Source organism: Ambystoma mexicanum, chromosome 2p (genome assembly GCF_040938575.1).
Source record: "Ambystoma mexicanum isolate Mex_15411 chromosome 2p, UKY_AmexF1_1, whole genome shotgun sequence".
NCBI classification, from domain to species: Eukaryota; Metazoa; Chordata; class Amphibia; order Caudata; family Ambystomatidae; genus Ambystoma; species Ambystoma mexicanum.
This window is the reverse complement of record NC_090923.1, coordinates 1,259,621,973-1,259,634,971: the sequence shown is the minus strand read 5'-3', so window position 1 is coordinate 1,259,634,971 and position 12,999 is coordinate 1,259,621,973. Positions and strand designations below refer to the sequence as shown.

Genomic DNA, 12,999 nt, shown 5'->3' with positions numbered 1-12,999 from the left:
TCTTTGACATAAGGACATTTGTTATGGCAAACATTTGACCAAACCCCATTTAGATGTCGGATGTTATGGGATTAAGCGGCAAACAGCAATTCATCAGCATTCTTTGCTGCTGTATTGATCTGGTCCTAAAGGGTTTGGTTTAATGCCAATTATATTTAAAGATAAAAAGATTCATGCTCAAGGGTGCTTGCAAATCGACACCCCCTCCCCATCACGATGGCTGTGTGATGCAAGCGTAAGAGCATCACAGAAGACCCATAGACATGAGAAACACTCTGTACCTCTGAGTGTATGTGGGCCCATGGCTGGATCAAGGACAAGGCAAGAACAGGAGATGGCTTAAGGTGTCAGCACCCAGGCTGCCCCATTGCGCGCTGCCAGCAACAGATATTGGACCATCCTTTAAGAGATTCTGAGGCTGATTTCAATGTTAACTTTGCTGCTGATTAAAGGATTGCTCAACCTTCGAACCGCGTCTAGTTTGCTTGGCTTAGCCCTGAAAATCTTTTACAGCTTATATTGGTGAGAGATGATGTGAGTTTATCGAGAGCAACGGGATATGAGGCATGTGTGCCACAGAATGCAGGTCTAGGATCTTTTATATGAAATCCACTTTGGAAAACCCTACTGAGAAAAAAAGGATTACACAAAAGGAAAGGGGGTCAGTGGGTCAAGGGATAGCACATCTAACTGTTAGTTAATTGTAAGTCCAAATCCTACCCGTTTCCACATTTTTCCAGGCTTTTTGTTTCATTTCTTAACAGATCCATTCCTATGTACCTCTGTGCTTTCAACAGAGTTTTCATTGTAATGGAGGGACATACAGTATGACTTAAACATGCCTGGGCAGGGAAGACTATGTAAAAGCAAGAGTAGCAGACAGCTTAATAAATCATCAGCAGGACCCTCTAGACCTTCCCCAAAAAAACATAACATGATTTCTATGCATGTATGTGCATTGAATAGCGCAAGTAATTTGGTTAATGTCAGTGGATAAATGTCACTTTCCCATAGCGCAGGACAACATCACTTGTACAGGCCCCTTCTACAAAGGCATTACCGCTGTAGAAAGCAGTGAAAAAGTGAGGCAGTGTGCAATCACCCCTGACCCTTCACTGCCCTGATCGGCCACGATCGGCCAAGGACCTCTCTATGAGAGCTGAGGGTGGAATTTTCTGGACCTCGGTAACTTACGGAGACATGGCTAGAGGGATCCTCAATCAATGGCTCAGCCTTTGCTTTGTGGCCTGTCCGTATATGTCTGTTCTCCAAATTACCTGCCACTGCCCAGGTGTCAGCTGGTGAGATGGAATGACCTCCCAGGAAGCATACTGGCAGATGATTTGCATAGGCACACCGCCTCTCCCTCTCTCTTAGCCCTGCTTACTCCACAGTAGCAAGTATCTGGGGAAAATATAGTGGTCGAGGTGGGGTAGCAGTAACTAGCAACTATGAGAAAGTAAATCTGGGGCACTTGGCGACCTGTGGGAAACAACTGCAGAGCTCAGTGCCCAGAACTTTGTGGCACAGGGAGGAGGTCTGTGGGATTTCAGTAACTTGGAGACATGCAACCTGGTCGGGAGTGCTTCAGGTCTCCTTCCTTGCATGTTCCAAGCAACTCAACAAAGATCCAACAGGCTGAGATACCAGCCACAGAGCCCCTTTCCCCTTGATTAAAAGCCTAAAATCTTTTCCATGCAAATACATAGCCACCAAATACCATATTTTCTTTGTTTTCTCTCTCTCTGTCTCTCTCCTCCCTCCCTCCTTCCCTACCTCCCTCCCTCCCTCACTCACTCACTCACTCCTTCCCACCCTCCCGCCCTCTCTCTTCCCCCCTCTCCCTCTCCCTCAATCCTCCCATTAATTTTAAGTTTTCATGCACTGCAGCACATTGTGACAATGGTATTTCACAATGGGACTGTTTGAAAGTTACAGAAATCAAAAAAGAAATCAACCAACTATAAGCAGCCACGTCCGGAGTACACTGCTCAGCTCCAATTAAAGATTAAGGCCCAGAAGCAAGTAAAGCTGTAGTTCAGAGCGATCTTTGCAAATATCACCTCAAAGCAGTTTACGCTGGAGTGCAGAACAAGGGGGAAAGTGATAATACTGAGTTTGGTAGAATGGGATAAAAAAAACAAAAGAAGCATGCCACTTCTAAAAGTACAAGTCAAGAAATTCAAGGGGACGTGGCTGTTCATTCAGTCAAGAGGATTCACAAGTAAAAGGCTCCTGAGGCATTAGTGTTGAATTTGGCGCAAAATGTATTGTGTTGTCGTGTAATATGAATGAACATACAATTTCAATCTTCATTAAAAAAGATCTATTAAAAAATAAAGACTTGCAAATTAAGAAAGTTTCTGTCCTGTCATGTGCCAAAAATAGTGAATGCTTTACGAATGTGCGTGTCATCCTTTAGAGCAGGGGCCAATTTAATTTTCCCATTATCATTCCAATATTAGTACATGTGTTGCAGAAGCAAGCGCAAAGGGAGAGTCAATCAAACCATTCATTAGGATCTCAGGTCAAAGGTTTGCCATTCCAAATGTCCTTATGTCAGAGGGCAGAAAGTCCAAACACCATTTAGATATCGGGTGGTATGAAATGAAGAGGCAAACAACAATGAATAAGCATTCTTTGCTGCTGTATTGATCTGGTCCTTAAGGGTTTTAGTTTAATGCCAATTATATTTAAAGATAGAAAGATTAATGCTCCCGGGTGCTTGTAAAAATTTCACCCCCTCCCCATCACAATGGCTGGGTGATGCAAGCCTGAGAGCATCACAATAGACCCATAGACATGAGAAAAACTCTGTACCTCTGAGTGTATGTGGGCCCATGGCTGTATCAAGGACAAGGCAAGAACAGGAGGTGGGTAAGGCGTCACCACCAGAGGGTGTCCGATTGAGCCCTGTAAGCAACAGATGTTGGACCGTCCTTTAAAAGATTCTGAGGCTGATTTCAATTTTAACTTTGCTGCTGATTTAAGGATTGCTCAACCTTGACCCACGTCTAGTTTGTTTGGATAAGCCCTGGAATTCCTTTACAGCTTGTACTGGTGGGAGATGATGTGAGTTTATCAACTGCAACGGGATATGAGGCTTGTGTGCCACAAAAAGCAGGTCTAGTATTTTTTATAAGAAAGCCACTTTAAGAAGGGAACTTTGGACAACCCTACCGAGAGCAAAAGTATTACACAGGAGGTAAGGGGGTCAGTGGGTCAACTGATACAATAAACTGACTCACAGTCAAATGTGCTAAATCCAAACACTACCAGTTCCGACATGTTCCAGGCTTTCTGTTTCATTTTTTAACAGATCCATTCCTATGTACCTCTGTGCTTTCAACAGATTTTTCGTTGTAAGGGAGGGACATACAGTAGGCCGTAAAACATTCCTGGGCAGGAAAGACTCTATGTAAAAGCAAGAGTAGCAGACAGCTTAAAAGAATCCTCAGCAGAACCCTCTACACCTTCCCCAAAAAATATAAAATTATTTCTCTGCATGTATGTGCGTTGAACAGCGCAAGTAATTTGGTTAATGTCAGTGGATAAATGTCACTTTCCCATAGCGCAGGACAACATCACTTGTACAGGCCCCTTCTGCAAAGGCATTACCGCTGTAGAAAGCAGTGAAAAAGTGAGGCAGTGTGCAGTCACCCCTGACCCTTCACTGCCCTGATCGGCCACGATCGGCCAAGGACCTCTCTATAAGAGCTGAGGGTGGAATTTTTCTGGACCTCGGTAACTTAGGGAGACATGGCTAAATGGATCCTCAATCAACGGCCCAGCCTTTGCTCTGTGGCCTGTCCGAATATGTCTGTTCTCCAAATTACCTGCCACTGCCCAGGTGTCAGCTTGTGAGATGGAATGACCTCCCAGGAAGCATACTGGCAGATGATTTGCATAGGCACACCCCCTCTCCCTCTCTCTTAGCCCTGCTTACTCCACAGTAGCAAGTATCTGGGGAAAATATAGTGGTCGAGGTGGGGTAGCAGTAACTAGCAACTATGAGAAAGTAAATCTGGGGCACTTGGCGACCTGTGGGAAACAACTGCAGAGCTCAGTGCCCAGAACTTTGTGGCACAGGGAGGAGGTCTGTGGTATTTCAGTAACTTGGAGACATGCAACCTGGTCGGGAGTGCTTCAGGGCTCCTTCCTTGCATGTTCCAAGCAACTCAACAAAGCATCAACAGGCTGAGATACCAGCCACAGACCCCCTTTCCACTTGATTAAAAGCCTAAAATCTTTTCCATGCAAACACATAGCCCCCGAATACCATATTTTCTTTGTTTTCTCTCTCTCTGTCTCTCTCTCCTCCCTCCCTCCCTCCCTTCCACCACCCACAACCCCCCTCCCTCTCCCTCGTCCTCTCCCTACCATTACTTTTAAATTTCCCTGCACTGCAGCACATTGCGACAATGGTAATTCACAATGGGACTGTTTGAAAGTTACAGAAATCAAAAAAGAATCAACCAACTAAAAGCAGCCAAATCCGGAGTACACTGCTCAGCCACAATTAAAGATTAAGGCCTAGAAGCAAGTAAAGCTGTAGTTCAGAGCGATGTTTGCAAATAGCACCTTAAAGCAGTTTACGCTGGAGTGCACAACAAGGGGGAAAAGTGATAATACCGAGTTTGGTAGAATGGGATAAAAAAACAAAAGCAGCGTGCCACTTCTAAAAGTACAAGTCAAGAAATTGAAGGTGGTGGGGCTGTTCATTCAGTCAATAGGACTCACAAGTAAACGGCTCCCGAGGCATTAGTGTTGAATTTGGCGCAAAATGTATTGTGTTGTCGTGTAATATGTACGAACATACAATTTCAATCTTCATTAAAAAAGATGTATTAAAAAATAAAGACTTGCAGATTAAGAAAGTTTCTGTCCTGTCGTGTGCCAAAAATAGTGAATGCTTTACGAATGTGCATGTCATCCTTTGAAGCAGGGGCCAATTCAATTTTCCCATTTTCATTCCAATATTAGTACATGTTTTGCTGAGGTACATAGGAAGTTAAGTTCAGTTAAGAAATGAAACAAAAAGCCTGGAAACATGTTGAAACAGGTAGGATTTGGACTTACAATAAACTGATTCACAGTCAGATGTGCTATCCCTTGACCCACTGACCCCCCTACCTTTTGTGTAATCCTTTCGCTCTCAGCAGGGTTGTCCAAAGTTCCCTACTTAAAGAGACTTTCTTATAAAAATGATCCTAGACCTGTTTTTTATGGCCCACATGCCTCATATCCCGTTGCTCTTGATAAACTCACATCATCTCCCACCAATACAAGCTGTAAAAGATGTCAAGGGCATAGCCAAGGAAACTAGACGTGGGCTGAAGGTTGAGCAATCCTTAAATCAGCAGCAAAAATAACATTGAAATCAGCCTCAGAATCTCTTAAAGGATGGGCCAACACTGGTTGCTTGCAGGGCGCAATCGGGCAGCCTCTGGTGCTGACGCCTTAAGGCAAGCGCAAAGGGAGAGCCAACCAAACCATTGATTAGGACCTCTGGACTTTCTGCTCTTTGACATAAGGACATTTGTTATGGCAAACATTTGACCAAACCCCATTTAGATGTCGGATGTTATGGGATTAAGCGGCAAGCAGCAATTCATCAGCATTCTTTGCTGCTGTATTGATCTGGTCCTAAAGGGTTTGGTTTAATGCCAATTATATTTAAAGATAAAAAGATTCATGCTCAAGGGTGCTTGCAAATCGACACCCCCTCCCCATCACGATGGCTGTGTGATGCAAGCGTAAGAGCATCACAGAAGACCCATAGACATGAGAAACACTCTGTACCTCTGAGTGTATGTGGGCCCATGGCTGGATCAAGGACAAGGCAAGAACAGGAGATGGCTTAAGGTGTCAGCACCCAGGCTGCCCCATTGCGCGCTGCCAGCAACAGATATTGGACCATCCTTTAAGAGATTCTGAGGCTGATTTCAATGTTAACTTTGCTGCTGATTAAAGGATTGCTCAACCTTCGACCCGCGTCTAGTTTGCTTGGCTAAGCCCTGAAAATCTTTTACAGCTTATATTGGTGAGAGATGATGTGAGTTTATCAAGAGCAACGAGATATGAGGCATGTGTGCCACAGAATGCAGGTCTAGGATCTTTTATATGAAATCCACTTTGGAAAACCCTACTGAGAAAAAAAGGATTACACAAAAGGAAAGGGGGTCAGTGGGTCAAGGGATAGCACATCTAACTGTTAGTTAATTGTAAGTCCAAATCCTACCCGTTTCCACATTTTTCCAGGCTTTTTGTTTCATTTCTTAACAGATCCATTCCTATGTACCTCTGTGCTTTCAACAGAGTTTTCATTGTAATGGAGGGACATACAGTATGACTTAAACATGCCTGGGCAGGGAAGACTCTGTAAAAGCAAGAGTAGCAGACAGCTTAATAAATCATCAGCAGGACCCTCTAGACCTTCCCCAAAAAAACATAACATGATTTCTATGCATGTATGTGCATTGAACAGCGCAAGTAATTTGGTTAATGTCAGTGGATAAATGTCACTTTCCCATAGCGCAGGACAACATCACTTGTACAGGCCCCTTCTGCAAAGGCATTACCGCTGTAGAAAGCAGTGAAAAAGTGAGGCAGTGTGCAGTCACCCCTGACCCTTCACTGCCCTGATCGGCCACGATCGGCCAAGGACCTCTCTATAAGAGCTGAGGGTGGAATTTTTCTGGACCACGGTAACTTAGGGAGACATGGCTAAATGGATCCTCAATCAACGGCCCAGCCTTTGCTCTGTGGCCTGTCCGAATATGTCTGTTCTCCAAATTACCTGCCACTGCCCAGGTGTCAGCTGGTGAGATGGAATGACCTCCCAGGAAGCTTACTGGCAGATGTTTTGCATAGGCACACCCCCTCTCCCTCTCTCTTAGCCCTGCTTACTCCACAGTAGCAAGTATCTGGGGGAAATATAGTGGTTGAGGTGGGGTAGCAGTAACTAGCAACTATGAGAAAGTAAATCTGGGGCACTTGGCGACCTGTGGGAAACAACTGCAGAGCTCAGTGCCCAGAACTTTGTGGCACAGGGAGGAGGTCTGTGGGATTTCAGTAACTTGGAGACATGCAACCTGGTCGGGAGTGCTTCAGGTCTCCTTACTTGCATGTTCCAAGCAACTCAACAAAGCATCAACAGGCTGAGATACCAGCCACAGAGCCCCTTTCCCCTTGATTAAAAGCCTAAAATCTTTTCCATGCAAATACATAGCCACCAAATACCATATTTTCTTTGTTTTCTCTCTCTGTCTCTCTCCTCCTTCCCTCCCTCCCTCCCTCCCTCCCTCCCTCCCTCACTCACTCACTCCTTAACACCCTCCCGCCCTCTCTCTTCCCCCCTCTCCCTCTCCCTCAATCCTCCCATTAATTTTAAGTTTTCATGCACTGCAGCACATTGTGACAATGGTATTTCACAATGGGACTGTTTGAAAGTTACAGAAATCAAAAAAGAAATCAACCAACTATAAGCAGCCACGTCCGGAGTACACTGCTCAGCCCCAATTAAAGATTAAGGCCCAGAAGCAAGTAAAGCTGTAGTTCAGAGCGATCTTTGCAAATATCACCTCAAAGCAGTTTACGCTGGAGTGCAGAACAAGGGGGAAAGTGATAATACTGAGTTTGGTAGAATGGGATAAAAAAAAACAAAAGAAGCATGCCACTTCTAAATGTACAAGTCAAGAAATTCAAGGGGACGTGGCTGTTCATTCAGTCAAGAGGATTCACAAGTAAAAGGCTCCTGAGGCATTAGTGTTGAATTTGGCGCAAAATGTATTGTGTTGTCGTGTAATATGAATGATCATACAATTTCAATCTTCATTAAAAAAGATCTATTAAAAAATAAAGACTTGCAAATTAAGAAAGTTTCTGTCCTGTCATGTGCCAAAAATAGTGAATGCTTTACGAATGTGCGTGTCATCCTTTAGAGCAGGGGCCAATTTAATTTTCCCATTATCATTCCAATATTAGTACATGTGTTGCAGAAGCAAGCGCAAAGGGAGAGTCAATCAAACCATTCATTAGGATCTCAGGTCAAAGGTTTGCCATTCCAAATGTCCTTATGTCAGAGGGCAGAAAGTCCAAACACCATTTAGATATCGGGTGGTATGAAATGAAGAGGCAAACAACAATGAATAAGCATTCGTTGCTGCTGTATTGATCTGGTCCTTAAGGGTTTTAGTTTAATGGCAATTATATTTAAAGATAGAAAGATTAATGCTCCAGGGTGCTTGCAAAATGACACCCCCTCCCCATCACAATGGCTGGGTGATGCAAGCCTGAGAGCATCACAATAGACCCATAGACATGAGAAAAACTCTGTACCTCTGAGTGTATGTGGGCCCATGGCTGTATCAAGGACAAGGCAAGAACAGGAGGTGGGTAAGGCGTCAGCACCAGAGGGTGTCCGATTGAGCCCTGTAAGCAACAGATGTTGGACCGTCCTTTAAAAGATTCTGAGGCTGATTTCAATTTGAACTTTGCTGCTGATTTAAGGATTGCTCAACCTTGACCCACGTCTAGTTTGTTTGGATAAGCCCTGGAATTCCTTTACAGCTTGTACTGGTGGGAGATGATGTGAGTTTATCAACTGCAACGGGATATGAGGCTTGTGTGCCACAAAAAGCAGGTCTAGTATTTTTTATAAGAAAGCCACTTTAAGAAGGGAACTTTGGACAACCCTACCGAGAGCAAAAGTATTACACAGGAGGTAAGGGGGTCAGTGGGTCAACTGATACAATAAACTGACTCACAGTCAAATGTGCTAAGTCCAAACACTACCAGTTCCGACATGTTCCAGGCTTTCTGTTTCATTTTTTAACAGATCCATTCCTATGTACCTCTGTGCTTTCAACACATTTTTCGTTGTAAGGGAGGGACATACAGTAGGCCGTAAAACATTCCTGGGCAGGAAAGACTCTATGTAAAAGCAAGAGTAGCAGACAGCTTAAAAGAATCATCAGCAGAACCCTCTACACCTTCCCCAAAAAATATAAAATTATTTCTCTGCATGTATGTGCGTTGAACAGCGCAAGTAATTTGGTTAATGTCAGTGGATAAATGTCACTTTCCCATAGCGCAGGACAACATCACTTGTACAGGCCCCTTCTGCAAAGGCATTACCGCTGTAGAAAGCAGTGAAAAAGTGAGGCAGTGTGCAGTCACCCCTGACCCTTCACGGCCCTGATCGGCCACGATCGGCCAAGGACCTCTCTATGAGAGCTGAGGGTGGAATTTTCTGGACCTCGGTAACTTACGGAGACATGGCTAGAGGGATCCTCAATCAACGGCTCAGCCTTTGCTCTGTGGCCTGTCCGTATATGTCTGTTCTCCAAATTACCTGCCACTGCCCAGGTGTCAGCTGGTGAGATGGAATGACCTCCCAGGAAGCATACTGGCAGATGATTTGCATAGGCACACCCCCTCTCCCTCTCTCTTAGCCCTGCTTACTCCACAGTAGCAAGTATCTGGGGAAAATATAGTGGTCGAGGTGGGGTAGCAGTAACTAGCAACTATGAGAAAGTAAATCTGGGGCACTTGGCGACCTGTGGGAAACAACTGCAGAGCTCAGTGCCCAGAACTTTGTGGCACAGGGAGGAGGTCTGTGGGATTTCAGTAACTTGGAGACATGCAACCTGGTCGGGAGTGCTTCAGGTCTCCTTCCTTGCATGTTCCAAGCAACTCAACAAAGCATCAACAGGCTGAGATACCAGCCACAGAGCCCCTTTCCCCTTGATTAAAAGCCTAAAATCTTTTCCATGCAAATACATAGCCACCAAATACCATATTTTCTTTGTTTTCTCTCTCTCTGTCTCTCTCCTCCCTCCCTCCTTACCTCCCTCCCTCCCTCACTCACTCACTCCTTCCCACCCTCCCGCCCTCTCTCTTCCCCCTCTCCCTCTCCCTCAATCCTCCCATTAATTTTAAGTTTTCATGCACTGCAGCACATTGTGACAATGGTATTTCACAATGGGACTGTTTGAAAGTTACAGAAATCAAAAAAGAAATCAACCAACTATAAGCAGCCACGTCCGGAGTACACTGCTCAGCTCCAATTAAAGATTAAGGCCCAGAAGCAAGTAAAGCTGTAGTTCAGAGCGATCTTTGCAAATATCACCTCAAAGCAGTTTACGCTGGAGTGCAGAACAAGGGGGAAAGTGATAATACTGAGTTTGGTAGAATGGGATAAAAAAAACAAAAGAAGCATGCCACTTCTAAAAGTACAAGTCAAGAAATTCAAGGGGACGTGGCTGTTCATTCAGTCAAGAGGATTCACAAGTAAAAGGCTCCTGAGGCATTAGTGTTGAATTTGGCGCAAAATGTATTGTGTTGTCGTGTAATATGAATGAACATACAATTTCAATCTTCATTAAAAAAGATCTATTAAAAAATAAAGACTTGCAAATTAAGAAAGTTTCTGTCCTGTCATGTGCCAAAAATAGTGAATGCTTTACGAATGTGCGTGTCATCCTTTAGAGCAGGGGCCAATTTAATTTTCCCATTATCATTCCAATATTAGTACATGTGTTGCAGAAGCAAGCGCAAAGGGAGAGTCAATCAAACCATTCATTAGGATCTCAGGTCAAAGGTTTGCCATTCCAAATGTCCTTATGTCAGAGGGCAGAAAGTCCAAACACCATTTAGATATCGGGTGGTATGAAATGAAGAGGCAAACAACAATGAATAAGCATTCTTTGCTGCTGTATTGATCTGGTCCTTAAGGGTTTTAGTTTAATGCCAATTATATTTAAAGATAGAAAGATTAATGCTCCCGGGTGCTTGTAAAAATTTCACCCCCTCCCCATCACAATGGCTGGGTGATGCAAGCCTGAGAGCATCACAATAGACCCATAGACATGAGAAAAACTCTGTACCTCTGAGTGTATGTGGGCCCATGGCTGTATCAAGGACAAGGCAAGAACAGGAGGTGGGTAAGGCGTCAGCACCAGAGGGTGTCCGATTGAGCCCTGTAAGCAACAGATGTTGGACCGTCCTTTAAAAGATTCTGAGGCTGATTTCAATTTTAACTTTGCTGCTGATTTAAGGATTGCTCAACCTTGACCCACGTCTAGTTTGTTTGGATAAGCCCTGGAATTCCTTTACAGCTTGTACTGGTGGGAGATGATGTGAGTTTATCAACTGCAACGGGATATGAGGCTTGTGTGCCACAAAAAGCAGGTCTAGTATTTTTTATAAGAAAGCCACTTTAAGAAGGGAACTTTGGACAACCCTACCGAGAGCAAAAGTATTACACAGGAGGTAAGGGGGTCAGTGGGTCAACTGATACAATAAACTGACTCACAGTCAAATGTGCTAAATCCAAACACTACCAGTTCCGACATGTTCCAGGCTTTCTGTTTCATTTTTTAACAGATCCATTCCTATGTACCCCTGTGCTTTCAACAGATTTTTCGTTGTAAGGGAGGGACATACAGTAGGCCGTAAAACATTCCTGGGCAGGAAAGACTCTATGTAAAAGCAAGAGTAGCAGACAGCTTAAAAGAATCATCAGCAGAACCCTCTACACCTTCCCCAAAAAATATAAAATTATTTCTCTGCATGTATGTGCGTTGAACAGCGCAAGTAATTTGGTTAATGTCAGTGGATAAATGTCACTTTCCCATAGCGCAGGACAACATCACTTGTACAGGCCCCTTCTGCAAAGGCATTACCGCTGTAGAAAGCAGTGAAAAAGTGAGGCAGTGTGCAGTCACCCCTCACCCTTCACTGCCCTGATCAGCCACGATCGGCCAAGGACCTCTCTATAAGAGCTGAGGGTGGAATTTTTCTGGACCTCGGTAACTTAGGGAGACATGGCTAAATGGATCCTCAATCAACGGCCCAGCCTTTGCTCTGTGGCCTGTCCGAATATGTCTGTTCTCCAAATTACCTGCCACTGCCCAGGTGTCAGCTTGTGAGATGGAATGACCTCCCAGGAAGCATACTGGCAGATGATTTGCATAGGCACACCCCCTCTCCCTCTCTCTTAGCCCTGCTTACTCCACAGTAGCAAGTATCTGGGGAAAATATAGTGGTCGAGGTGGGGTAGCAGTAACTAGCAACTATGAGAAAGTAAATCTGGGGCACTTGGCGACCTGTGGGAAACAACTGCAGAGCTCAGTGCCCAGAACTTTGTGGCACAGGGAGGAGGTCTGTGGTATTTCAGTAACTTGGAGACATGCAACCTGGTCGGGAGTGCTTCAGGGCTCCTTCCTTGCATGTTCCAAGCAACTCAACAAAGCATCAACAGGCTGAGATACCAGCCACAGACCCCCTTTCCACTTGATTAAAAGCCTAAAATCTTTTCCATGCAAACACATAGCCCCCGAATACCATATTTTCTTTGTTTTCTCTCTCTCTGTCTCTCTCTCCTCCCTCCCTCCCTCCCTTCCACCACCCACAACCCCCCTCCCTCTCCCTCGTCCTCTCCCTACCATTACTTTTAAATTTCCCTGCACTGCAGCACATTGCGACAATGGTAATTCACAATGGGACTGTTTGAAAGTTACAGAAATCAAAAAAGAATCAACCAACTAAAAGCAGCCAAATCCGGAGTACACTGCTCAGCCACAATTAAAGATTAAGGCCTAGAAGCAAGTAAAGCGGTAGTTCAGAGCGATGTTTGCAAATAGCACCTTAAAGCAGTTTACGCTGGAGTGCACAACAAGGGGGAAAAGTGATAATACCGAGTTTGGTAGAATGGGATAAAAAAACAAAAGCAGCGTGCCACTTCTAAAAGTACAAGTCAAGAAATTGAAGGTGGTGGGGCTGTTCATTCAGTCAATAGGACTCACAAATAAACGGCTCCCGAGGCATTAGTGTTGAATTTGGCGCAAAATGTATTGTGTTGTCGTGTAATATGTATGAACATACAATTTCAATCTTCATTAAAAAAGATGTATTAAAAAATAAAGACTTGCAGATTAAGAAAGTTTCTGTCCTGTCGTGTGCCAAAAATAGTGAATGCTTTACGAATGTGCGTGT

General features: G+C 44.4%; 3 non-coding genes across 3 annotated transcripts; all 3 read right to left on the bottom strand.

Moving 5' to 3' along the window:
• Window positions 1-2,380: 2,380 nt before the first annotated feature.
• Window positions 2,381-2,487, bottom strand: LOC138568602 (U6 spliceosomal RNA). Its single transcript, XR_011302922.1, has one exon. It is a non-coding gene; the product is annotated as a U6 spliceosomal RNA (small nuclear RNA).
• Window positions 2,488-7,901: 5,414 nt separating this feature from the next.
• Window positions 7,902-8,008, bottom strand: LOC138568601 (U6 spliceosomal RNA). Its single transcript, XR_011302921.1, has one exon. It is a non-coding gene; the product is annotated as a U6 spliceosomal RNA (small nuclear RNA).
• Window positions 8,009-10,449: 2,441 nt separating this feature from the next.
• On the bottom strand, window positions 10,450-10,556 carry LOC138568600 (U6 spliceosomal RNA). Its single transcript, XR_011302920.1, has one exon. It is a non-coding gene; the product is annotated as a U6 spliceosomal RNA (small nuclear RNA).
• Between the last annotated feature and the right edge of the window lie 2,443 nt (window positions 10,557-12,999).